The sequence below is a fragment of the Perognathus longimembris genome, chromosome 8, assembly GCF_023159225.1.
Source record: "Perognathus longimembris pacificus isolate PPM17 chromosome 8, ASM2315922v1, whole genome shotgun sequence".
Taxonomy (NCBI): Eukaryota; Metazoa; Chordata; class Mammalia; order Rodentia; family Heteromyidae; genus Perognathus; species Perognathus longimembris.
In genome coordinates, this window is record NC_063168.1 from 51,932,031 (window position 1) to 51,957,533 (window position 25,503).

General features: G+C 41.5%; 1 protein-coding gene and 1 non-coding gene across 6 annotated transcripts in view; one reads left to right on the plus strand and one right to left on the minus strand.

Moving 5' to 3' along the window:
• Tmem178a (transmembrane protein 178A) overlaps positions 1-25,503 on the minus strand; it is a 251,150-nt gene that overhangs the window by 191,686 nt on the left and 33,961 nt on the right. Inside the window, exon 1 of one of the 5 annotated variants that reach the window (XM_048353082.1) lies at positions 1,137-3,466. The exons of the other annotated variants lie outside the window; for them this stretch is intronic. The gene's annotated coding sequence lies outside the window, so the exon portion shown is untranslated. Of the gene's footprint in view, positions 1-1,136; positions 3,467-25,503 lie in introns of those variants that run through there. 5 annotated transcript variants of the gene reach the window in all.
• On the plus strand, positions 9,633-9,778 carry LOC125356947. The gene has a single exon (XR_007211989.1). It is a non-coding gene; the product is annotated as a small nucleolar RNA SNORA14 (small nucleolar RNA).

Below are 25,503 nucleotides of genomic sequence, written 5' to 3' on the forward strand. Positions count from 1 at the left end.
AAACAGGAGGTAGAGCTGTAACTCAAAGTTGTAGAGTGCTAGCCTTGAACAAAAGAGCTCAGGGACAGTGCCCAGGTCTTGAGTTCAAGCCCCAAGACCAACAAATAAATAGAAAAAGAAAAGCCCAAGACACTGTTACCCCAGGGCTGCAGGCCTGGAACTCTAAGGTCTTGGGCTGCAAGAACCATAGCAATAATAATGTCCAGACATTCCGAATGGAAAAAAAAACAGAAAAGGAGAAGACAAGGTTTACATAATACTTGGTATGTCTTTTTTTTTTTTTTTTCCAGGTCTCAATGTTAGGTCTGCCCAGGAGAATAGCCGCTTCCCCCTTTGAAGGATTGGCCCACCCTAAGGTCCCAAGGACATACAGGCACCAGATAAAACCTCAAGTATAAATAAACTTGCTTTGATATGCAGGCAGGGCAATTCACCTAGGCCCAGCTGTAAATAACCCTTCGTGGGCCCAAGGAAAAGCCACCAACTTCCTAGACCTAGTGGTGCTTTCAGTAACCTCTGCCTCCTTGCTCAGACCCCATATAAGTCTGGTCCCAAATTCACCCCTTTCACAACCCTCAAACTCAGGGAAGGTCTGTGCCCCTTGCTATTCCTCAATGAACAGTCCACGCCTGTTGACAAGTCTGGCCTATTCCTTTTCCATTTTCCTAACACCCTTCCTCTTCCTCTACATCTGACCGAAACCTGTAATCACCTGTCAATCACCTGACTGTGAGTCAAAGGATCCCAGGCTCTGTGGTCACTTCCTCATCCATGGAGTTCATTTCCTGAATCACATGGTTACACCTCCCTGGGACAGTGAGAGGTTCCCCAGGCTCGGAGGTCACTTCTGCATCCACTGTGATCCCGCCTCCTGCCTTTCCCTATATAATCCAGCTCAACACGAGTCCCTCTTTCTCTCTCTTTACTCTTCTTCCTTCCCTTCTGTCTCCACACACCTCCATCCCATGCATATCCACAGTTTGCTCTCCCCCCTCCCCAATAAACTCTTCTTTGCCTGAACCACGGGGCACATTTCCTTTCCAGTGAACCTTACTCCATCGTTGGCTTTCATCCAATCCCTAACTGCGTTCATTTCTTATCTCCACAAGTTCTTGAAATCAAAAACATCATGCTACCACTTCTCCTGGGTCCAGAAGGCTTTAACTGGTCCACAGACACTGGAGCCACAGACTTAAAGATCTTAGAGAATTCAGATATATCCATTTGAGAACTCTCAAATGATACAGATGCATTTGTGCACTTACTGATTTGAACACATACATCTTAAGGGAACTTGGGGCAGAGTTTCAGAAAGGCTGAGCTAGCCAGTGCCCTTCTATTAGGAAATGCCCCCATCCATCCATCCTCAACCCCCCAAGAATAATGATTTTGCTGGGATCCTGGGCACCCCCTAGTGGGATTAATAAAAAGAGAAGATAGACTGTTTTGATGCTGTTTCAATAGCCCATCCACCCCCAACTTCCTGCCCCTGAGATTATCATCACCATTCTCAGACCGATTCATTCTTCCCACGATGACTAGCCCTTTTGCCCCCACGAAGCCCTCCCTGTCTTTATAGACAAAATGAACTAAAATTAGGCAGCAGGCAATTCAGCCAGAACAGTAGGAGAAACTTTCTATGGTGGTAAGGAGCTTGCAACCCTGAAATTTCCTTATAAGGCAAACTAAGGAAGAGGATAGCAGGCAAAACAATAAAGAATGTGTTGGAAAGATAAACATTTGGAAGTGAGAAGGATGAGAATTGGCTACCTCCTAGATTTCTTATGTGAATGTGCACATGATTCACATTAATACCACATGCTACATGATGCCTCTCCCAAGGCCAAGGAACCACCCAACGTTTACCCTATTTGGAATAAATATATGAAGCCCTGGCCCAGCAAAGGTCAGCCCATTCATGGACCAGGCACCATAAAAGACTGTGGGATAGTCTAAATATCTGTATACTACCAGCCATTCATTTAAAGAATTCTGCTATCATCCTCAAGACAGGAGCTTTTGTGGAATAACAGCCCTATGATGTGGTAACCTAGAAAGCATTTTCTGAGTACCTCTAAAATGCTAGGCTAGGGGATCTTGTACATTTTTAAGATCTGCCCCTATGTAATTTAGTCCCTTGTCTTAAAAAATTGCCTTAATAAAAGACAGGAAGCTATCTGGAGGCTTAGTTCAGTAGAGCTTTTTGCCCACAATGTACCAGAAGAAGAAAAACAAACAGGGAGAAGTACCATGTTTGAGTGCATCTACTAAGAATCCTCTGGCCCTGTTCATGGTCCTTATTATAATTATATGTTTGATAACTTGTTGATTGAGCAAGTGTCAGCCAATTTGAACCCCCAGCCCAGCATCCCTCAAAGACATTGTAATTATATAGTACCCCACTTCCATGGATAACTTTGGTTGCTAGGCTTTTACAGGCTCCTCGGCTTAGGTCATCTGCTCATTAGTGCCCATTCAACTTGGCCTCCTCTGATAAATTCCCTGAAACCTTGTCCTGCTTTCTCTTCTAGGACTCCTGTCTCATTTTGAGCTTAGTGATTTGGACAACCTAATCTCACAACTGTTTACAGTAGTGATCCCTTTCATCTTTTCTTTCAGAGCCATTTGATGATACTCATCTTTCTGACAACCAAGAACTTGGGAAGAATCTCTCCCCTCAGGCACTCTCATTTTTGTATCCAGATTGGCAACACTCCAAACTCACTCAGAGGCATAGTGGACTAGGAACTCTCTGTAGAGGGCCAAATTGGACTCTGTAGTTCATTGGCCATCTGAAAGAAAGAACAAAGGTTAAGGATGCTCTAGCTTGGTTTGCCTTTCAGGCTCAGGCAGCAAAAGATGGAATTCCTTCCTGTATAATTTGGGCCCAAAGGCATTTTTCAGTGCTGACACCTTTTAGCTTCACTGTGAATAGAACAGTCAGTGAGCAGAGCAAGGCTCTCAATTGGCAGAAGGACACACTGACCTTGGGTCCAGGGCTTGCGCCAGCATTGGAAGATACAAACTATGGTGAGTTACCCAAGCTACCTGAGGGCTCTGTTAGTGCACAGAATGTTCTAAAATTGTAAACTGATCCTGCTTTTGTAAAGAAAGGTGGTGGTATGTTTATGTGTTTAGAGGAGAAAATATACAGAAAGAAAATGAGAAGTGGAAAGGAATAAACCTAACTAGTGGCTACTTTGGGTTGCTGGAAGAGAGACAGCCCTCAGAGAATAGGCCCTAATTATGACAGAGAAATTTCCTTGCTTCCCTACTTCTTGCCCTACTTCAGGAGAAATAAAAACCTAATCATAAATCTAAAGATGATCATCCATTCATTTGTAAAGAGAGAGAGGGAGGAATAAAGAAGGTGGAATATTTTAAACATCTATGGACTGCAAAAATCCATACTTGTACCTTGTTAGAGGAAGCATTGCTTTACTGCAAGTCATCATGGATCAGATGAGATGAGAGTCCCGCAAAGAAGTGACACACATCTTTTCCACACAAGCTAAGAAGCATGAATCTGGGTTGCCATAAAACTGGATTTGTAGCACTAAATTTCTGGCCAAGAACATGCAAAAGGTAAATGATCAGAGCAGTTACAAGAAATTCAAGTGTGTGTTTTTCTGGTAAGAGGGACAATAGGTAGGTTCAGGCTGACCCAGAGCTGCAACAAACAAAATCAATGGCATGCACTTGGAGGGGTACCCAATTGGGGATTGGCTCTTGGATTGCAGGCAGGACAACAGCTCTATGCCACCTGCCATTACCTATGGCAAACTAGATATATGTTAGTTGCTAATATCCCCAAGGGAAAAAAGTTAGGTGCCAACTAGAGACCTCTTAGGAAAGACAGGTAGGAAGCTCTTGAATGATGTCCAAGGAAACCAGATGAAGACTTGAACTGAGGCCAGAGAAACAGGGTGTGTAGCACTTCAGGAAGCCAGGTAGGGGGAGAAGCAGGTGTGGTGTGTTATAAGGGTGGGTGTGAACATTCCAGAGCCTAGATAAATGTTTACAAAAGAAGCTTCAATAAATATAAAATACGAGTCATGCTTGCTGTCCCAAATCTTTTTCCACCAACTGAGTTTCTGATTCTTTTAAAGCTATTGTATAAAATTCTCAATAATTCTAATGCTAAGAGTCTAGGTGAGATGGCTAAGGCTTCCACACAAGAAGACCAAGCAGGCCCACTGGAGAGTGATTTGAAGGATCTGAGGAGGTAGCTGTGTTTCTAAATCATCATCAGTGGAATAAAAGGAAGTACTCCAGGCCATTGCTAACATCATCTCACTTCTGGCAAGGCTATAAGCCATCCTACAATATCCTTCCCACCCTTTTTTTCATTCTTGCCCTTTCTTCCACTTATTTCTAGTCACACTACAAGAGCAAGCTTGTACCCTCTCCCAACCCTGTATTCAGTAACAGCACATTGACAGCTTCAATCAGGACTGGTGGGAGGATACTTACAATGGAAACTGGCGAACACTGAAAATCAGAGCTTTTTTTTTTTTTTTCTGGAGAGCCAGTTATGAAACATCTATGAGTTATGCCATGCCTACAACTGAGAGATTTTTTTTATGCAGGAAAGGGGGTGGTGAGCTGACAAGCAGCAAAGCAAGAAGCATGGGGAGAGAAATGGAGAAACCCAGAGTGTACAAAGGGAAGTGATAGATTGAAAGATCGATTCTGCCGCCCTCACAGACACACCCCTCCCACCCCCAGGTCAAGCTTTGGAGCCAATATTTTAACAGTCTTTTGATGAGAGCCAGCTCTGGGTCTACAATGATATGGGGGTGGTTTTTCTATTGATTGGGGGGGAGGTCATCTTCCTACTCCAATATTGTTTGAGAACTCTGGTGCAGAGTATAATAACCCAGGTACGCCCTGTGTACTCTTATCTACTAGGTAATTATTCCCTTCATTGTATTATGCCTTCTGTACCCTACACCATATGAGGCATATTCTCCATTGCTCCAATTATTTATTCAAGTGTTTACACATGCATTCAATCTCCTTTTTACTCTTCCAATCCCCTAAATGTGTTTCCCTTATCCTACATATGCTTTCTATGACCTTTACATTCTACATCTTGTTCTTTAAAAATATTCCTGAAGCAGCTCCTTATTGCTATCTGTGGAATCGAGTTGTTGGATTTTAAAGCACATGTAAATCACCTAGGGAATCATGCTAGAATGCAAGTGTGTATTCAATTTGCCCACTACAATCACTGCTCCCTTCAACCTCTTAAACTCAAAGTCCCACCTACATCTCTGAGAGAGGTAGAACCTCACAGGAGACTGGAGTACAATCTGGACCAAGCAACCAAACTTAGATGCCAGAGAGGATTCAGCACTCTTTCAAGTATTAGAACTAGAATGTTGTTCTCCTCAGCATTCCTTCCTGCTTCCAAAGCAGATCCTCAGACATTCATAAGCAATCATTTACTTGCAGGCACCAGAGAGAACAGGAGTGCAGCATATGGGAAGTGAAAGAAAGCAGGAAGAAAAGGCAATGTGTGGATGTATCATTGAATTGAATGCAGCAAAAGGCAACAGGTGCTCAGTCCTGGGACCTGCTAATGAGCCTTCTGTACTACATCTCAGTTCTATCTCAAGCATCTCTCCAGTCTTTGCTCGATGAACAGTGTTTTTTAATGCAACATAACCCTTTATTTTCTTAGGTTTCAAATAGTGACTAGGCCCCCTACTATATGTCAAAAATCACTAATCAGTTATATTTTCGATGACTATAAGCTCTTAGGTTTAAGTATCTTTTCTGTATTCCAGTTCATTGCAGTTATAATTCTAATGAGTGCTCAAACTATCCCATCTTTAACTAAGGAAAGCATATTCATGTAGACTCCTGAGCCTTTTTTTTTTTTTTTGGCTTCTTTGTGCTCAAGGCTAGCACTCTACCTCTTAAGCCACAGCACCACTTCTGGCTTTTCCTATTTATGTGGTGCTGAGGAATCGAACCCAGAGCTTCATGCATGCTAGGCAAGCACTCTACCACTAAGCCACATTCCCAGCAGCCCCCCCCCACAGCCTTTTTTTGTGATACAATCCTAGTAGTCTTTGTTTCAGTCTTCCTTTCTGATATGATCAAATATGTTATTGCAGCTCTGTACAATAGAATTCTCCATGATGATGAGAATGTTCCATGTGTGCTCCATAGGCTACTACAACCATTAATCAATGTAGCTCTTCAGTACTGGAAATGAATGCCAGTGTGGAGGTTCATGCCTATAATCCCAGCTACTCTAGAGGTAGAGGCAGGAGGAACTTGAGCTCAAGGACAGATGAGAAAGCAAAATTAATGAGACCCTGTTTTAAAACTGAAACAAAACCAAAAAGTGGTAGAGCACTTGCTTAGCAAGTATAAGGCCCTAGGCTCAATTTCCAGTCCTTGAAAAGAAAAAAATCACTGGGAGTGAAACTAATACAACTGAATTGTAAATGTAATCAAATCTGTATGAATTGTATTTTAGACACAGGTGACTGATTGTCACCATGTTGGACTATAGTTCTTACATAGCAAATGAAGCTGAGGCAGCTGAAGAGATGCAGGATCTGGCTGTGGCAGAATTTAGTCCTTATCAGAAGAGTGCAAGGACTGACTTCCTCCATAAAATCTCAGGGACCTTTGTAAAATATTGATTTCTAAGCCTCTCCCTGATTATTCTGGTTCACAGTATATGATGTGATGCTCAGGAATCTGTTTCATTTCCATTGTTTAAACATTTCCATGTGATTCTGATGAGCAGCTAAGTTTGGGAACCACTGCCATAGATTCAACTGTAAAAATATAATATTTGTGTTTGTTGAAAATCATTCCCATGGATCAACAGTGCATCTTCAACTCCATGTGGCCAGTTTTAGAACTTCTCAGAGGATCATAGCCCTATGCTAGTGATTTAATTTTTTTTTTAATGTGGGCTTTTAGAGACTTGCTTCTCTACAGATTGAGTTCAGGCTTCTGGCCCTCATTCATCCATAATTAGAAAGGGCACCCAGCCAAGCTAAGACTGTTCAGCCTTCATAACCCATTGTGCTTTCTGTGTATAGCAAGAACTGAGATTTTACCCTGCTTGCATGATAACAAGTTATCTTGCCACAGATCCATGGATGCTGACAAGAAACATGAGTTTCTGGGGCCAAAGACAAGAGACATGGTAACCCTCAGCACAGGAAGCAACATGAGATATGTGTCTGCATCTGTTTCACTTGCCAAACTTGGATACCTCAACTCCCACAAGGATATCATGGAGTAACACACAATTTTACACACAAGCAAAAGAAAATACAGACACACACACACACACACACACACACACAGTGTTCTATAACAGCTGAGGATACTCAATCTTTATAATGAACTGCAAACTTGCCCACAATGGAGACATTGTCCTTATTATATTCTGCAGCCAACAAACTTTCATAGGTGGCTCAACTTCCAAACATCCTTGCAAAAATAATCCTGAACAGAAGGCTGAACATGCTTCTCCTTGAAGGAGTTCAGAAGTATGAAATACTCACAGAGCTTTGTTTCCTTACAGGTTCTCCAGAGCAGTATTCTTGGTCTGTCCACAGTATGATAAACCCCTACAATCTGAACAGACACTACATTATCCCTTTAGAGGCCCCACATTCCCTCCCACCCATGATGCCCTTGGACTTAGCTCTGGCCTCTGGGGTAGAAATGTGGGGGTGCAATGCAACATTGCTAAGAGAACACTCCAGTGTCAGACCATCTGCATTCACACTCAAATCTCAGGTATAATATGTATTGTGTATCTCTGAATGAAGTATATAACCGCTCTATGCCTCAATTTCCTCATCTACAAAATAGGATTATAACTACCTCAAGGTTATGTGAGATAAATCATAGAAAACATTTAATCTCCCCTAAACATTCATCAGTAAAGATGGCTATTACCATTCCATACTAGTGTATACTCATGACTTTTCCACTTGCTCATCTAGAACCCGAACACCCACTGGCTTCTTTAGTTGAGTTACATTTTCCACTCTTGGCTGCAACCCAAGAGCCAGCTGAACACCCTGTTGGCTTCCTCCAATCCAGAAGATTACAAACCATGGCCCACAAGCCAAATCTATTCTGCAGACTGTGTTTTGGAACAGTATTATCCATTCAGGATGTGTCATCTGTGGCTGCTTTGATGGTACAATAGGATAGATGAGTAGTAGAGCTTCAACAATTTACTCTTTTCCCCTTAAAGAAAAAGCTTGCTGGTTCCATTTTATTCTGTGTACTAACCCTATCAGAAAATCTTTAGGATGTAGGAAATGAAGTAAGGGCAGGAATGAACCACTGCTATCTCCTCCACTACTTAAATAACTCCAGAGTTAGCTTAACAGGGTATGGGCTTAACCTGTTCTGAGCTATTTACGTGCTATATCAATGGCTGAACAAAGGAAACATAAGTGTTAGATAGAAAACAGAAGACTTCCTATATAGAAACTTTCCTTTATTAAAAGATTTTATCTTGGGCTGGGGATATAGCCTAGTGGCAAGAGTGCCTGCCTCGGATACACGAGGCCCTAGGTTCGATTCCCCAGCACCACATATACAGAAAACGGCCAGAAGTGGCGCTGTGGCTCAAGTGGCGGAGTGCTAGCCTTGAGCGGGAAGAAGCCAGGGACAGTGCTCAGGCCCTGAGTCCAAGGCCCAGGACTGGCCAAAAAAAAAAAAAAAAAAAAGATTTTATCTGAATACTCTAAAAATACAATAGCTTTTAAATAGGAGTAGCTTTAAATAGAATGTATCACTTGAATTTTCTCCACAACTATCTTTGGCAGATTAATAACTCCTTAATGAAGACAGACACTGAATGAATATTTATGAAGGCAGAGCTAGTGAATATTATCTATGACCTATGCATTTAGTTCTGCTTTCCCCACTGAGTCATGAGATATGTTTAGTCAGTAAATGAACACGCTCTGAATGACCACTTTATATGAGGAGAATGTGGATTCTTACACAGAACTTTCAACTTCTTTTATGAAAAACCCTTTCAGAGCAAAGATACAGAAAGTTACTTGAGAAACCAAGGCCTAATAAAATGATAGAGATTTTATTTTTTTCATATTCAGAGGTCAAGCTTCAACAGCCTTCTGGAAAACAACACCACGCCCAAAAAGGCAAAAAAGGAGAGCAAAGAGGGAGTGTTTAATCATTTCACATTTTTATTGTGAAAGCAATATGATATTCTAGAAATTCTAAAGAAATATTCCTTAAATTTAGCCCTGTTCTCATTTTTGTATACTTCCCCCCCCCCTTTTTTTTTTTGCCAGTCCTGGGGCTTTAACTTGGCATGGGCACTGTCCCTGAGCTCAAGGTTAGCACTCTACCACTTAAGCCATAGTGCCACTTCCGATTTTTTTCTATTTGTGTGGTATTGAGGAATCGAATCCAGGGCTTCATGCATGCTAGGCAAGCACTCTACCACTAAGCCACATTCCCAGCCTATACCTCCATCTTAATGCAAATACATTTAAATGTCCACATGAACATAGGAAGGGGTGAATTTGACCAAGATGCATTTTCCTCATAACCTGACTTACAGAATTGTCACCCTTTTGTGCAATCACTTTAAAAAGATGTTCAGGCATTCTTAAACCGTCCTGGCTGCTGCACGCTCAGTGCTTCCAGGATACGAGTGAGTGCAAGAGAGCGAGCAAGAGGTCCAAAGGGCTGCGCCCGCCCCCAGCCCCCCACCTTGGCTCAGCCTCATTTCAGACCTGCGACATCTTTGAGATGGGGTCCGCCGTGGCCCGCCTCCGAGAGCCAGGGGAGTCGGAAAGCCCTTCTGAAGAAAGAAACAGAATCTTGTGAAGAAGAGAGCTAGGTTTTCCAAGTTACCTGATCTTAAAGATGCTGAAGCTGTTCAGAAATTCTTCCTTGAGGAAATACAGCTTGGTGAAGAATTACTAGGTCAAGGTGAATATGAGAAGGGTGTGGACCATCTGACCAAGGCCATCGCTGTGTGCGGGCAGCCGAAGCAGCTGCTGCAGATGTTACAGCACTCTGCCGCCTCCCGTGTTTCAGATGCTTCTGACCAAGCTTCCCACCATTAGGCAGAGAATTATAAGTGCTCAGAGCTTGGCCAAAGATGATGTGGAATGAGAAATAACAGCACAATAAAGTCTCAGTTAAAATGATTTGCACATTCTTAACCTGGAGGTTGAACAGCTCTGGGGGAGTGAGCGCAAATATCTTTGTCAGAGACTGTCCTACACCGAAATCTACCAAAGTTAAAGTTGGCTTTGTGTAGATCCATTTTTCCAGTTTTCTTTATTTTTCCCAGTGAAGTGTATTTTGATAGAGAGCCTTTCCTTTTATAAATACACTGAGTTAACAACAACAAAAAGATGTTCACATACAAGTAGACTGTCAGGATATTCTACTAGGAACAATTGTTTCAAGGTGAACAAAGATTTGAGCATGAAAATGTTTATCACAGAGGTATCAATGCATTAAACATTAGAAGGAGATATGGTTTTCAGTCTTTTTTTTTTGCCAGTCCTGGGCCTTGGACTCAGGGCCTGAGCACTGTCCCTGGCTTCTTTTTCTCAAGGTTAGCACTCTGCCACTTGAGCCACAGCACCCCTTCTGGCCGTTTTCTGTATACATGGTGCTGGGGAATCGAACCTAGGGCTTCATGTATGGGAGGCAGCTCTCTTGCCACTAGGCCATATCCCCAGCCTGGTTTTCAGTCTTGACTCTACATTTACATCTCTTTGTATTTATCTGGGGTTGTTGTTGTTGTTGCTATGAAGAAACACTTGAGAGACCCCTAGCACCGCAGTGGCTGACACCTATAATTCTAGCTACTCAGGAGGTTGATATGTGAGGATTGTGGTTCAAAGCCAGCCCAAGCAAGAAAGTCCGTGAAATTCTTATCTTCAATTACCTGCCAAAAACAACCAAAAAAAAAAAAAAAACCAAACCCCAAAAATGCCAGAAGTGGAGCTGGGGCTCAAGTGCTAGCCTTGAGCAAAAAAGCTCAGGGACAGTGCCTAGGCCCTGAGTTCAAGCCCCAGGACCAGTACCAAAACAAAAAGGAAGAAGTATTTGGGAAAGGATAGCTATTCTTTTACAAGACCAGTGCTCTAACCCCTGAGCTATGGAGCCAACTGCTAACTATTCTTTTAAAGAAAGAAGAGGAGAAAAAAAAAAAAAAAAGGAGGGGAGAAGGAGAAGAAAGAGGAGGAGCAGGAGGAGAAGGAAGCGGAAGAGGAGGAGGAGGGGAAGAAGAAAGAAGGAGGAGGATGACTAGGAGGAAGGAAGGGGAAAGGGGAGGGGGAAAGGGAAGGAAGAGGGGGAGGAGGAGGGGTAGAAGGAGTTTAGCTCATAATCCTGGGGGTGGGGGAAGGGGGATTGATTTGGCCTCTGGTTAGGGATTGGTGTTACCCTAGTAGTAGGAGTATGTGGGAGGAACTGATCACATTCTTCCAAACAGGAAGCCAAAGAGAGATTCCATCTGGCTACCTCTCATAATTCTCTCCACATTCTCTCGGGATCTCATAAGAACTACTTAAATCCCTGCCAAGAGCAGCACACTTCCCAGTGACCTAAGAACTTCCCAGTAAGTATGTATCACCACCTGCCAAGGTCACAGAACCAAGGATGAAAGGGCAAAGCCCTCAACAGGAACCACTGTGGGACTCTGAAGCCATATCCAAACCATAGCATTTGGCAAGGACTTGATTTATTTTTTGGTTTGGGTTTTTTTTATAAGCTGTATTTTGTTTTGTTTTGTTGTGTTTTTGGTACTGGGGCTCAAACCCAGGATGTTGTACTTGCTAGGCAAGCGCTTTGCCACTGAACTACATTCCAGCCCCAAAAGGACTTAAAAATAAGATACTAACACTATAAGCCCACCTGCTAAAGACTTGGATTTAATGAGCCTGGAATGGGAGTCCAGGCTTTAGGTATTATTACTTTACATTTCTTAGATTATTCTAAAATATATCTAGATAGAGAATCATTGGCATGGCCTAACTCCTTAACTGTACTGGGCAATTAAAGAAAATTTATCCACACACACACACACACACACACACACACACACACACATACCACCACCACCACCATCCCAGATCCCAGTCCCAGTAAATAAAGAGCCAGTAAAGGCCCTCTGTAGCGGGGGGGGGGGGGGGGGGCGGAAATATATATATATATATTATATATATATATATACACATATATTCATAAAGTTGTTGAATAGGGAACTAAGAGTTTCCAGAGTTCCAGGAACTCTGAGTATAAGGACCTTAGCCCTTAATAAAACTTCCTTGAAATATTCAAGATCCACCTGTCCATAAATATGGGGTGTGGCATAATCCCTTAATTGATACTGTACCTTTGGCCTAGTTAGTGTGTACTGTCCAAATGTTTGGGACTCTGTTTTCTTGGCTTTCCTATCCTCGATTGAATATTCAACAGGATGACTGCCATTATTTAGAAATCTCCAGAGAGTGGGCCCCAAAACCAAGGACTTGGCATACTCCCTCTTTTCTCTCTGCTATGTTATTGCAATTTAGGAATGTTTCTCTGTTGTCTCTCCCTTGGGGAATTTCCTCTGGGGCTAGAGATTAATCAGTATGCAAATATTAAATGCTTTGAAAGTTCTAGAAAGGAAGGGAATTTGTGTAAGCAATCCTGTTACTGTAGTATAAGTGAGTGATAGGAAACAGCTGTTGTGATTTGACCTGCATTCAAATTCTACTATGTGGTTTATATGATACCAGATAGGATTTAATTTTTCCTTGAGATGTATGGGTATGTTTGCCAAACCTCTGGGTTCCCAGAAGTGTCTGAATGCCGTCTATCAACATCACCCAGCCTGTCTGCAGTCCCTCAAAACCCTACGGGCTGTTCTGGGAAAAGACAGATTAAAACATTTCTCTCTTGGAATGTTGGTTTGACTGAGATGTTATTTAGATTTTTTAAATAGCCTAAATGCCTGGGGTGATCTGCAAAGAAATGCTGCAGAGTCTAATGTAGCCTAATAAATAGGGCAAGTCATGCTCACTGAGGCATAGCTCTAAGGGGGAAAACAAAGCCCACACTCTTGTCCCGAAGGTCAAATCTCCTTCACTTCACTTGTCATATTCCATCCCTTTGAGTCCTCACGAATTTCTAAACAATAGACTGCTCGCTAATAATTCCTTATATTAAGCTTTCCCTGTTCAAATCATTGTGCAATTTCTCTCTTGGTCTGATCTAGGCTGATAAGGGACATTTGCCAGGCACTGAGCTCCCCAAGAAGAAAAGTTGGTGTGCAAGACTGGGACCCAAACAAGATGAGCCAGGCATGCAGACTTTGGAGCTGTAGGTCAAGTGCAAGGTCAGCCTGAAGGTGAGTGGCTCCTTGTGTATTGTGCCCTAGGTCTTTCACTTGCCTCACTCTTGTCCTAACTTCTCCCCCACTCTCTGATTCTAACACCTTACAGAATTCTAATAGTAAGTGATCAATTAGCATTTTAGTAAAATACTTAATTGCCATTTTTTATTCTTAGAATCTTTTTTTTTTTTTTTGTCAGTTGTAGGGCTTGAGCTTAGAGCCTGGGCGCTGCCCTGAGCTCTTTTTCTTAAGGCTAGAACTCTACCATTTGAGCCACAGCACCACTTCCAGTTTTTGAGTGGTTAATTGGAGGGAAGAGTCTCATGAGGCTTTTTTGCCCAGGCTGGCTTTGAAATGCAGTCCTCAGATCTCAGCCTTCTGAATACTTAAAATGATAGGTGTGAGCCACCAGTGCCTGGCCCGAATCATTTTCTTATATAGTTTAAGAAAACATTTGAGAGTATGGAAATATAGCTGTGTGGTAAAACACATGCTTAGTATGTGCAAGACCTTGGATTTGATCTGCCATAGAAAGGAAAGAGAAAGTGAGGGAGAGGGAGGGAGGGAGGGAGGAAAGGAGGGAGGGAGAGAGGAAGGGAGGGAGGGAGGAAGGGAGGGAGAGAGGAAGGAAGGAAGGAAGGAAGGAAGGAAGGAAGGAAGGAAGGAAGGAAGGAAGGAAGGAAGGAAGGAAGGAAGGAAGGAAGGAAGGAAAAGAGAGAGGGAAGAGATATTTGAGTCTGGACACAGTAGAGTGTGTTCAAAAACCAGATTTTAAAGCTAGGCGCACGTGGTTCTCACTTGTGGCTCCTTGGAAGGCTAAGATCAGGAGGACCACAGTTCAAGGCTAACCCAGTCGTACAAGCAAGATTCTCTCTCAACCAATAAACTGGACAAGGTTATGCATGCCTGTCATACCAACCACATGGGAGGCTGAGATTGGAAACGCTGCTTTCCAATACAGCATAGGCAAAAGGCTGTGAAACTCAATTTCAGTGGTAAGAAGCCAGGTGTGGTGGTATATAACTGCCATCCCAATTCTAAGAAGTCCTTAAGAGGCAGATCATCTTCCAGGTGAGCAGTAGGGCAAAAAGAGAGACCCTATCTCAAAGTAACCAGCTACTGTGTGCCAGTGGCTCATTTCTATAGTCCTTGCTACTTGGGAGGCTAAGATCTGAGGATTATAGTTCAAAGCCAGCCTGTTCAGACGAATCCATAATAATCTTTTCTCCAACTAACCAGCAAAAAAAAAAAAAAAACAGAAGTAGAAGTTTGGCTCAAATGGTAGAGTTCTCAGCTATGAGCAAAAAAGGAGAATTCAAGGCCCCAAGTTCAAGCCCCAGTACCTGCATTCATATATAGACATGTACACACACACACACACACACACACACACACACACACACACACACTGTATATTAAAAGGACTACGAGTGTGGCTCAGTGACTCCCTAACAAACTTGAGGCTCCAAGTTCAAATCCCACACTGCTCAGAAACAACAATAAAAGCAAGCCAAATTTCATTCAATCCTAGCCCTACTATGATTCTGGTACACTCATTTCAATGTCTTTACTCGTAAAAAATGTTTTTTACTTAGCAGGGTTATAAAAGTGATTAAAATTATGCATTTAAAGGATTTAAGCTTCGTGTGCTCAAATATCAGTTTATAATGCTAATGGAGAGGGCTAAAGTCACCCCCTATCTGTTAGCCCCAAAGTCCTTCTAGGCTGAGGCACAGAAGGATGAAATAAAAACCCCAAATCCATTATGCTAGCAGTTAATCTAAAGTCACAAGCATTGAACTTTGCCTCTGTCTGTCCTAAGAGCTGACTGAAAGCCAAAGTAAACAAAGTTTAGGAAGGAATGTAAAAAACTTCAAGGAATGAAGATTGGATTCAAATATTCAATGTGGCTTTTTTTTTCATCACTTCAAAAATTGAAATTTTACTAAATTCAATTCAGTGAGAATGCTTAGTGTTCCTTCCATGTTCCAAAAATTATGCTAGGTGGCAAAGTTTCAGAAATAAGATAGCCTTCCTTTTTGCTCAAAAGTAGCTGAAGGTCTTGAGGTGTGGAGATAAGCACAAAAGTGGTACAAAGACAATTAATTCTGAATGAAGGTTAGTCCAACCGAGGCGGCATTCACAGGCTCCATGAGAGGAAAAAAATGCAGGGACCTGGCTAGACTGGCATTCCTTTCCAGAGGAGAGGAAGGTAATATGAATGCTCCTGAGCTGGGGAAAAAATAAATAGAAAGAGACACACAAAAGGCACTACTTAGAATATTAAAGTAATTACAGCAGGATATTTTGTCTGAAACTCATGGTTGGTATATTGGTTTGTTTTGAGCTTGTCCACTTAGGTGACTATAACAAAATGCCATAAACTGGGTGGCTTGGAAACAACAGAGATTTATTTCTCACAGTTCTGGAGGCCCTGGGTTTATGATGAGGGCTTCCATGGATGGCCAAGTTCTGATGAGGGCCCAGGTTGCTAACTGCCTGTCCCAGGTAACCTTGTGCGCACATGGTAGAAGTGGGGCTAGCTCACTGGAGTCCTTTATATAAGGAAATATCCCTGTGGTGGACTTCTCCTGTGAGGTGACCTCACTGCCACCAGTGCTACTACCTCACAATATCATCAACTAGGGGGTTAAGATTTCAACATATACTGGAGAGGAGATACATTCAAACTAGAGCAGATGTAATACTGACAATGCTAGTATTGGATCCGTAGCATATGCTTGGTATTTTATACACTTCTTTGGTCATTCCCAAACCCTTGAACAGTCAGAGTTATCATCATTTCATAGATAAAGAAACTGGGGTTCTGAGAGACTGAGTAACTTTCAGCCACAGTACTGGAGCTAGCACCACTTTCCCCAACTCTGCCCTTGGCCTGCTGTTGTTGACTTTAATTCTTAGTAATCCATTTTCTACTTGAACCAAAAAAAAATCACACAGGGCCCAAAGCATATTTCTGAAAAGTGAACAAACCTGACTTGCATTCCTTAATAAAACATTAGCTACCAGATAAACCATATTTAACCAGCCTTTATTCACAATGGAAAATTGCATTTTGACAGAAATATAGATGTGCTACCAAAATCAAACAGACTTCCTAAATTACATCTCTAAAATTATTCTACCAGGTTATGACTACAACCTTGAGTAATAACACAAGGAAAAGAATGTTCTCTGATTTTAGACCATCCTTAGCCCACTATGCAAAACTCCCAGCACAGAGCCTGACACAGGATAGCAATCACCAAACATGCACTTCTTTTCTCCTTTCCTTCTGAGACAAATTATAAAAATAAAATCATAAGGGGCTGGGAATATGGCCTAGTGGCAAGAGTGCTTGCCTCATATACATGAAGCCCTGGGTTCGATTCCTCAGCACCACATATATAGAAAAATAAAATCATGAGCTTGTACAGACAGGTCAGGAAAGAACCACTGGAGAGCAGCTACTCAAAGACAACAGGACAGACTCGTCATCCACAGTCGCTGGCCTTTTTTACCCACCTGAAAAAATGCTATTGAAGTACAGCTTTGCCAGGATATTGACTTTGATCGCATTTACTTGGCCACGGACTACATGCCAAGAGATCAATACAGTCAGATATACTTTGCATAGTCCCCTTAACAAAGCTCTATGCTGGCGTTACAGATAAGCTCATTAAGTGTAGCCAAGGCACAGGGTTAGACTGTTATAGGAAAAGTAGGCTGCATAAAATAAGAACACCTGGACCACTTTATGAACAGCCTAGAAAATGGCTCTGAGATGTAGAGTAAAGGGTAGAGAGAAGCAAGGCATAGATACTTCAGGACATAACAGTTTCCATGCTGGTGTGGGAGAAAGTAGTTATGACATTTGATCACATAGCGCTTGGTTGGGGGAGGATGAATAATGAATAGAGGTGACTGTTATGCACTACTCACTTTGCCTGGCACTCAGAAAGGACTCCACACAGAAGAGCCACCACTATCATTATTAGGAAGAATTTGTTTTTCATTGTTCACTTTGTTATTTACTAAGGATATTACACAAATGCAGTGTTTATACATATGAGGGGCTGCTGAGGTAGGTACCGAGGTAGGCTGAAAAATAGCCCTCTCAGAAATACTCAGCCTGGGTTCATGAGTTTTTCATCCTTTTGACAACAGATTGGAAAACAACTGAAGGGAGGAAGGAGTTATTTGAGCTCACAGTTTCAGAGGTTTCAATCCATGATCACTTGTTTCTGTTGCTTCTGGGGCCCTGCATGGTGAGGCAAAGCATCAGTGTGAAGTATATGGTAGAACAGAGCAAGGCAGGAAGGGGGTTGGAAACAGATATATCTTTCAAAGATACACCCCCAATAAATCCACCTACTACTTTCTAACTCCTTCCAATAAAGCTATGATATCATGAGTCTATTGATATTTTAGCTCATGGATGAAGTCAAAGCTCTTATGATCTAATCACTTCTCAAAGCCCAGCAGCTGACAACCAGGCTTTAAATCAGTGATCTTCCTGGGGACATTTTCAATTCAATCTACAACAAGATTCTGGACCCCCAAAATCTGTAACTATGGATATCTTATTGGAAAAAGGAATCATTTTTTAAAAGAAAGTTCTTTACAGACGAGACTAGTGAGGGATCTTGAGATAGGAGAGATTATCTGGATTATCTGTGTAGATTCTAAATATAAGGAAAAAAAGATGGAGTATCTTTAGAAGGTCCAGGAATGGTGGCATACACTTGTAATTCTAGATATTTTCAAGACCTAGGACAAAGAACCACAAGTTTGAGGCTAGTCTGCAACTTAGTAAGACCTTGTGTCAAAACAAAACAAAACAAAAAAATTAAGGGGTGGGGATGAGTCTAAGTGGTGATGCATAAACATGTGGATTTATCCCCAGGACCACCAAAAAAAAGTGGGAAGATTCCATACCCTATTGTGTGTACATACACACACACACACACACACACACACGAGACTGTGTAAAAGGAGTGCAGAACAAAATGATGGAAAGATCAGATCTTCATAACTGAAGTGACAGCACAGCCAAGCAAAGCCAGCAGCCATGAGAAGCTGGGAAAGGCAACCACACATCTCTCTTGGAGCCTCTGGAGCCAGCTTATCCCTGAGGACACCTGGATTTCAGCCCAGTGATTTCAACTTCTGGCCTCCAGAACTCTGAACCACTGTTTTTAAGTCACCACATTTGTGGTGATTTGTTACAGCAGTCACAGAAAAGGAATGCAGGTGTTACCCAACCTTCCAACCTAGCAAGACTGATTGGTAATCCACTGTCCAGAGTGAATGAGATGTCTGTTTTAGCTAATGAGTATTCATTGAATTATGTGATTTCAAAAGTAGAGACAATGAAACAAGTTGTTCTGTGGTGGGAAGCCCCCATGATTGCTATGGATTGCTGTGATACCAACATTCCCACCAATTCCAAAGCACCCCATATTCCTCACCATTTTTCCAGCTGCTCTCATAAACCATAGAATCATCCTTGCAGAGTGGTTTGAATCGTGAGTAATATAGCTATAAAACTCTATTGAATCTAATTTAATTTCTCCTTGATAATTTTGAAGGGTACTTCATGATATTGTAGCTCCTGAGAGTCAGCATGGGGGAGAATAATTACTTAGGGCTGGCTACGTGCAGACTTGCTAATCAGCAGCAAAGGCAGTGGGGTTGAGGAGAAAGAAGCAGAAGCAGAATGTTCCATAAGCTGTGAATTGTATGCTTTCCTTCTCCTCCCCACCCCCAGCTCTGGAAGAAATTCAGTAGAGGCCATTTAATTCCTGGTGTAAATTCATTATAGTATAAATGATAATTGCAGTGACAGAAATCTTAATCATTTTTTTCCAGTGGAATAAGGCTTAATGATTTCCAAAGTGAATTGGACTTTCACCTTAAGGGAAAACAGAATGGAGACTTTAATCTCACCCAGAAACAAATGGTGTGTGTAAAACGCAGCCCCATGCTACTGACTTCTGAATTGCATTCCAGCTGTATTTATTTGGGGCTTGGGAAATTTTCCTAGTTCCTGGGAAGAAAGTTAACTAAACCATATGACATCTCTGGCAGGAGTCACAATTTCACAGAAAAACTTTCTTGCAAAAACTTTGCAAATCACTTCCTCTGGTGGAATCACTGCCTCCAGGGAAAGCTTGGGTCTCTGATGGCAATTCTGTTGAATGAAACCCAAAGCTCAGTGCCAAGCCCAGAAGCCTCTGTTTCTTGAGATATGTCTGAAAATTGCTTTTCACAATGACGAAACCATGACAGATAAAATGCTTCGAGATTAAAAAAAAAAAATCTGTGTGTGTGCACATCCCAGTATTAGTGCTTGAACTCACAGCCTGGGCTGTGTCCCTTAGCTTTTTTTATTCCAGACTGTCACTTGAGCTCCACCTCCAGTTTTCTGCTTGTTAATCAGAGATAAGAGTCTTCGGGAATTTTCTGCCCAGCAACCTTCAGATCTCAGTCTCCTGCCTGAGTAGCAAGGATTACAGGTGTGAGCAGCACCAGGCTCTGCTTTTCTGTTTTTAAAGCATTATAAAAAAACATTTTATAATCCTTTTCAAACAAAAAAATAAGCAAATATGGTTGCTGCTTTGGTAACTCAATAATAGCATTCCCTATAGATAAAAATCTTATAGTATTTGCTATTTACATGAAAGTAGAGGTGGGGTTGATAGAAATCAATAGTTATCTGATTTATTCCTAAAACGGATTGATTATAAGAATCAATGCTTTCAATTTTCAAAATGAATTTCAAAATAAATATATGTATAACATGATACATAATACATAAAATACATTGGAGCTATACTGGGATTACTGTATAATATATTATGTATAACATATAATACATTGAGACCAATGTCAGTGTTTGAAAGCATCAGGGCTAGTGTCAGAGCTAGAGCTGAAGGACTATATTTGTGACAATTGCTTCAGTCTCTTCTTTCACAGCACTGAGGAGAGGCAAAGGAAGCAATTCAAGTCTCTCTCTCTTTGGCTTTACTGTATAAAAATGGACCATTGCTACCACCTGAAATGACAGAACAATGGCTTCCTAATCTTGATACTGTATTCTCTACTCACTTTATGTACACCATGCAGAGAACTCCAGGAAAACCTCTAACAACACCTCCCCATGAACCTGAAGTTACTTCCTTCCCTTTATCACAGGCTTCAAGACCCAAATGTCCTCCTTGGCAATTTTAAGCACTTTTCCCACCAGGGAGTGTGTTCAAAGACCCATAGAAAGACTACCCCAATCAGATGTCAAATCTGTGAAGTAACAAGAATAAGAGACCACATGGAGAAATAGCAATCCAAGATAATCAGTAGTTAAGGCTCTTAAATCAACCATAAGACACGGGGAAAGATAGAATTTTTAAAAATCAGGAGAAATGATGATTTTGTAACATCCCCATGCTGGAAGATCCCTGGATAGCAAGCAGAACAAACGCTTATCCAGTGACAAGCTGCACAATAAATGACATGAGATGATTTGCCTAACTCCTCTTGGTCTTAATTTCCGCCCATTGGCCATAATTTCCTCATTTTTTCTTCTCCTCCTTTTTTTTTTCAGTCACACTAGCCTATTCACCTGCCTCTGCTGGGATTGTAAGAGTGCACCACCATGCCCAGCCTGCCTCTTCATTTCTTAAGTGGGATAATTATATCTAATTCATGAGATGGTTTGTAAAGACACACAGATGAAGCCCAGTAACTCTAGCTATCATCCAACAGCGAAGAAGATGCATGGTGTGTTTCTGGGAGTGAGAAGGGACCCCTGACCTCAGCAGCTGCTTTCTGCCAGACCGGTTGAGTTGGGCAACAGGTAGCACAGGTGGGAGGTGTGCAGAGGCTCCTGTGTTCCTGCATTTCTTCATACTTTTCCATCACTGCTGGAGAAGTTTCCTGGCAGCCCATAATAAGCCTGTTTGAGATGACTGGCATCACTTATGTTCCCAGTGGGAGAGAGAAAGCCTGGAACTTCTTTCTCACTCTTCCCCCAACCTGCCTAATGCCAGATTCCATCTGCTTCTTCTATCAGGAAGCCAAGGGGTTGTGTAGGCATCTCTAGTGTCAAGAGGCCTTGCAATGGGCTCCATAGATGATTAACCCATCCTACCTATCTGGCAGGGAAGGGCAGAAGTCTATCAGGCCTATTTGTAAAACCTGCTTCTGCCCTGTGTCTCCTCTAAGCCTTATGTCCCCAGCTATAAAAGATTATCATAATTATATGCCTATCTCAGAAGGTTCTTAGGAGAATAAATGGCCAATATGTATTGAGTGCTGTCTCCATGTGAGCACATTTCAGATCCTGGTTGTACTCCTTATCCCCCACCCCCCTCTACCTCCTCCCAAGTAGCTGGAAGTACAAGGCAAACACTATCACTCCTAACTTATTCGAGTTGGAGTTCTCAATAACTTTTTTGACCAGGCTGGCCTTGAACTATAGTCCTCCAGATTTCCATTTCCCAAATATCTAAGATTACAGGTATGAGCTACTTCACCCAGTCTAAAAGGATTTTTTTAATGTATGTTAACAGTGTATGAGAGCAGGAGGGGAATGGCAACAGGGGGACTATTAGAAAATAAACAGTAAAAATTCTGTAAATATATTGATGGAAATAGAAAATCGGGCAACAGAAAAGAAAAGGAACTTATATATATATATATATATTGTTTTCTTTTTATTGTCAAACTGATGTACAGAGAGGTTACAGTTTCATAAGTTAGGCATTGGATACATTTCTTGTACTGTTTGTTACTTCCTCTCTCATTCCCCCTCCCCCTTCCCTCTTTTCCTCTCCTCCCATGAGTTGTTCAGTTGGTTTACACCAAACAGTTTTGCAAGTATTTCTTTTGTAGTCATTTGTCTTTTTATCCTTTGTCTCTCGATTTTGATATTCCCTTTCACTTCCCTAGTTCTAATGTACAGTTTCCAATGTACTCAGATAAGATACAGTGATAGTGCAGGTACAACCACAGGAAGAGGATACAGGAGGATCATCAACAATAGAAGCTACAGTTTCACATGGCATATTGAAAATAATTACAACAATGATATACCACTTGTGTCCATATTGTGGAGTTCATTTCACTTAGCATCATCTTTTGTGTTCATAAGGGTATAGCTATTGGGTTCTGTGATCCTCTGCTGTGACTAGTCTAAACCTGTGCTAATTATTCCCTTTGAGGGAGACCATAGAGTCCATGTTTCTTTGGGTCTGGCTCACTTCACTTAGTATAATTTTTTTCCAAGTTCTTTCATTTCCTTACGAATGGGGCAATGTCATTATTTCTGATAGAGGCATAAAATTCCATTGTGTATATGTGCCACATTTTCCTGATCCATTCATCTACTGAGGGGCATCTGGGTTGGTTCCATATTTTAGCTATGACAAATTGTGCTGCGATGAACATTGTTGTGCTGGTGGCTTTAGTGTGTTCTTCTTTGTGGTCTTTTAGGGAGCTCTATGTTTAGCCTTCTGAGGACTCTCCATACCGCTTTCCAGAGAGGCTGAACCAGTTTACATTTCTACCAACAATGAAGTAGGGTTCCCTTTTGGCCACATCTCCTCCAACATTTATTATTGTTAGTTTTCTTGATATAGATGGCATTCTTACTGGGGTGAGATGGAATCTCAATGTTGTTTTGTGTTGTTTTTTTTCAATGTTGTGTTGTTTTTTCAATGTTTCAATTTTCTCAATGTTGTTTTGATTTGCAAAGAAAAGGAACTTTTAGGGAAACTAGAATTGCATTCTTATTAGGTGAATTTTTATCCTCATTTAATCCATATCTTGTAGCTATTCTGAAAAGACAAGACTATTAACAGGATAATAAAATGATTCCATTCTGCATTTTGTAAAGAACAAGAGTTCATCTGGTGACACTAGTACCAGATGGGCTGGGATTTTAATATCAGCCTTAATACTTACCAGCTGTGTAAGACAGCACATTACTTAACCAATCTGAGCAGAAATTTTCTCATATCTAAAACCAAAAGGGTAGCTTTAGCCAAGTAATTTGCTATAAGGATTCAAATGTGTTCAAGTTTTGTCACAGAGCAAAAGATAAAGGATCACAAGGATTTTGAGACTATGATATGCTGTAAGCTGTTAGTTCAAATGTAAATTGATGCAGCCATTAGTGGAAAACAGTACAGAAGTTTCTTCAAAAATTAAATATAAAACTATTTTATGATACAGCATTTCCCTTTTGGATATATATGCAAAGGAAATAAAAATCAAGATCTTAAAAGAGGTATCTGTAATCTTATGTTTGTTATGGCATTATTTTCACAATAGTCAAAATAAGGAAACAACTAAAATATCCATCAACAAATGAATAAAGAAAAATGGTAAGTATATGCAATATTCAGCCTCTATAAAGAAGGAAATCCTACCATTTGTGATAATGTGAATGAATGTGGAGGAAATTATACTATGTACAATAAACAAGACACAGAAAAACAAATACTGAGTGATCTCCCTTATATGTGTAATCAAAAACAGACATAGAAGCAAAGAGTCAAATGCTGATTGTCACGAACTAGAAGAAGACACTGGGAAGCCTATCGCTGGCCTAGCTACTCAGAGGCTGAGATCTGAGGAATGCAGTTGGAAGCCAGCCGGGCAGCAAAGTCCTTGAGACTCTTATCTCCAATTAATCACCCCCCAAACTGGAAGTGGAACTGTGGCTCAAAGTGGTAGAGCACTAGCCTTGAGCACAAAAGCTCAGGGACAGTACTTAGGCCCTGAGTTCAAGCCCCGTGATCAACAACAAACAAACAAAACAAAACAACAAGAAGAAATTGGAAGATATTGGTAAATGAGGTACAGAGTTTCAGTTACATAGAGTTCTGATTTTTTTAAGCAGTACTAGGGATTAAAAACTCAGAACTTCAAACTTGCTAGAAAGGTACTCTACTGCTTCCAGTATTGCCTCCAGCCCTTTTTATTTTAATTATTTTTAATAGGGTCTCATGTTTTTCCTGGAACCAGCCTAGATCATGGGATTACAGACAAATCCCACTATGCCTAGCTATTAATTGAGATAAAGGTCATACATACTAACAGCCCCTCACCCCATCTTTCACTTCCCCTACCCTGTGGCTGATCTTGAAGTGTGATCCCTTCAACATTCAGTTCCTGAGTAGCTGGGTCTACAGAAGTAACTCAACACACTCTGAAGTCCTGAAATTTGCTAAGAGGATAGATCTTAAAAGTTCCTACCAGGGCTGGGGATATAGCCTAGTGGCAAGAGTGCCTGCCTCGGATACACGAGGCCCTAGGTTTGATTCCCCAGCACCACATATACAGAAAACGGCCAGAAGCGGCCCTGTGGCTCAAGTGGCAGAGTGCTAGCCTTGAGCAAAAAAGAAGCCAGGGACAGTGCTCAGGCCCTGAGTCCAAGGCCCAGGACTGGCCAAAAAAAAAAAAAAAAAAGTTCTTACCACATGTAGTTTGCTTTTGCTTCTTGTTTTTTTTTGTTTGTTTGTTTGTTGTATTTTCTGTCTTTTGGAGGAGTACAGAGAGAGATAGAAGGAGGAAGGATAAACAAATGCAGACAAGGTACACAACAGACACTATGTAGAAAATGAACTACGCAGCTTGTGAGCAGGAATGGAGAGGGAAACTGGGGGAGAGCGAAGAAAGGGATGACACTGCCCCTAAAAGAAATGTACTCATCTTCCTTATGAAATGATAAGCCTTCTATGTAGCACCTTAATAATAACAACAAAAATCATATTTTTTTTAAAGTTCTCAGCACAGAAGAAAGAAGGGAAAGAGGGAGGGAGACAGGAGGGGCAAGAGAAGTGAGAGGAGGAGGTAAAAAAATAACCTTGGGGTGGGAGAGAAGGGATATGTTAATCAGATTGATTGTGGTAATTATTTCACAAAATACATCAAATCATAAACCTGATTGTAGCAATTCAATTCACACCATTTTGTCTGTGGATTATCCCTCTGTATGGGGGGAGGGGCGGGGACGGGCGGGATGGTTTGTCACAGAAGAGGTGCCCAGAATGTGGTAGTTATTGCTCATGTCATCTTTAGTTTCCCTCGCAATAAATGTCAGTAAACTACATGAGAACACTTCC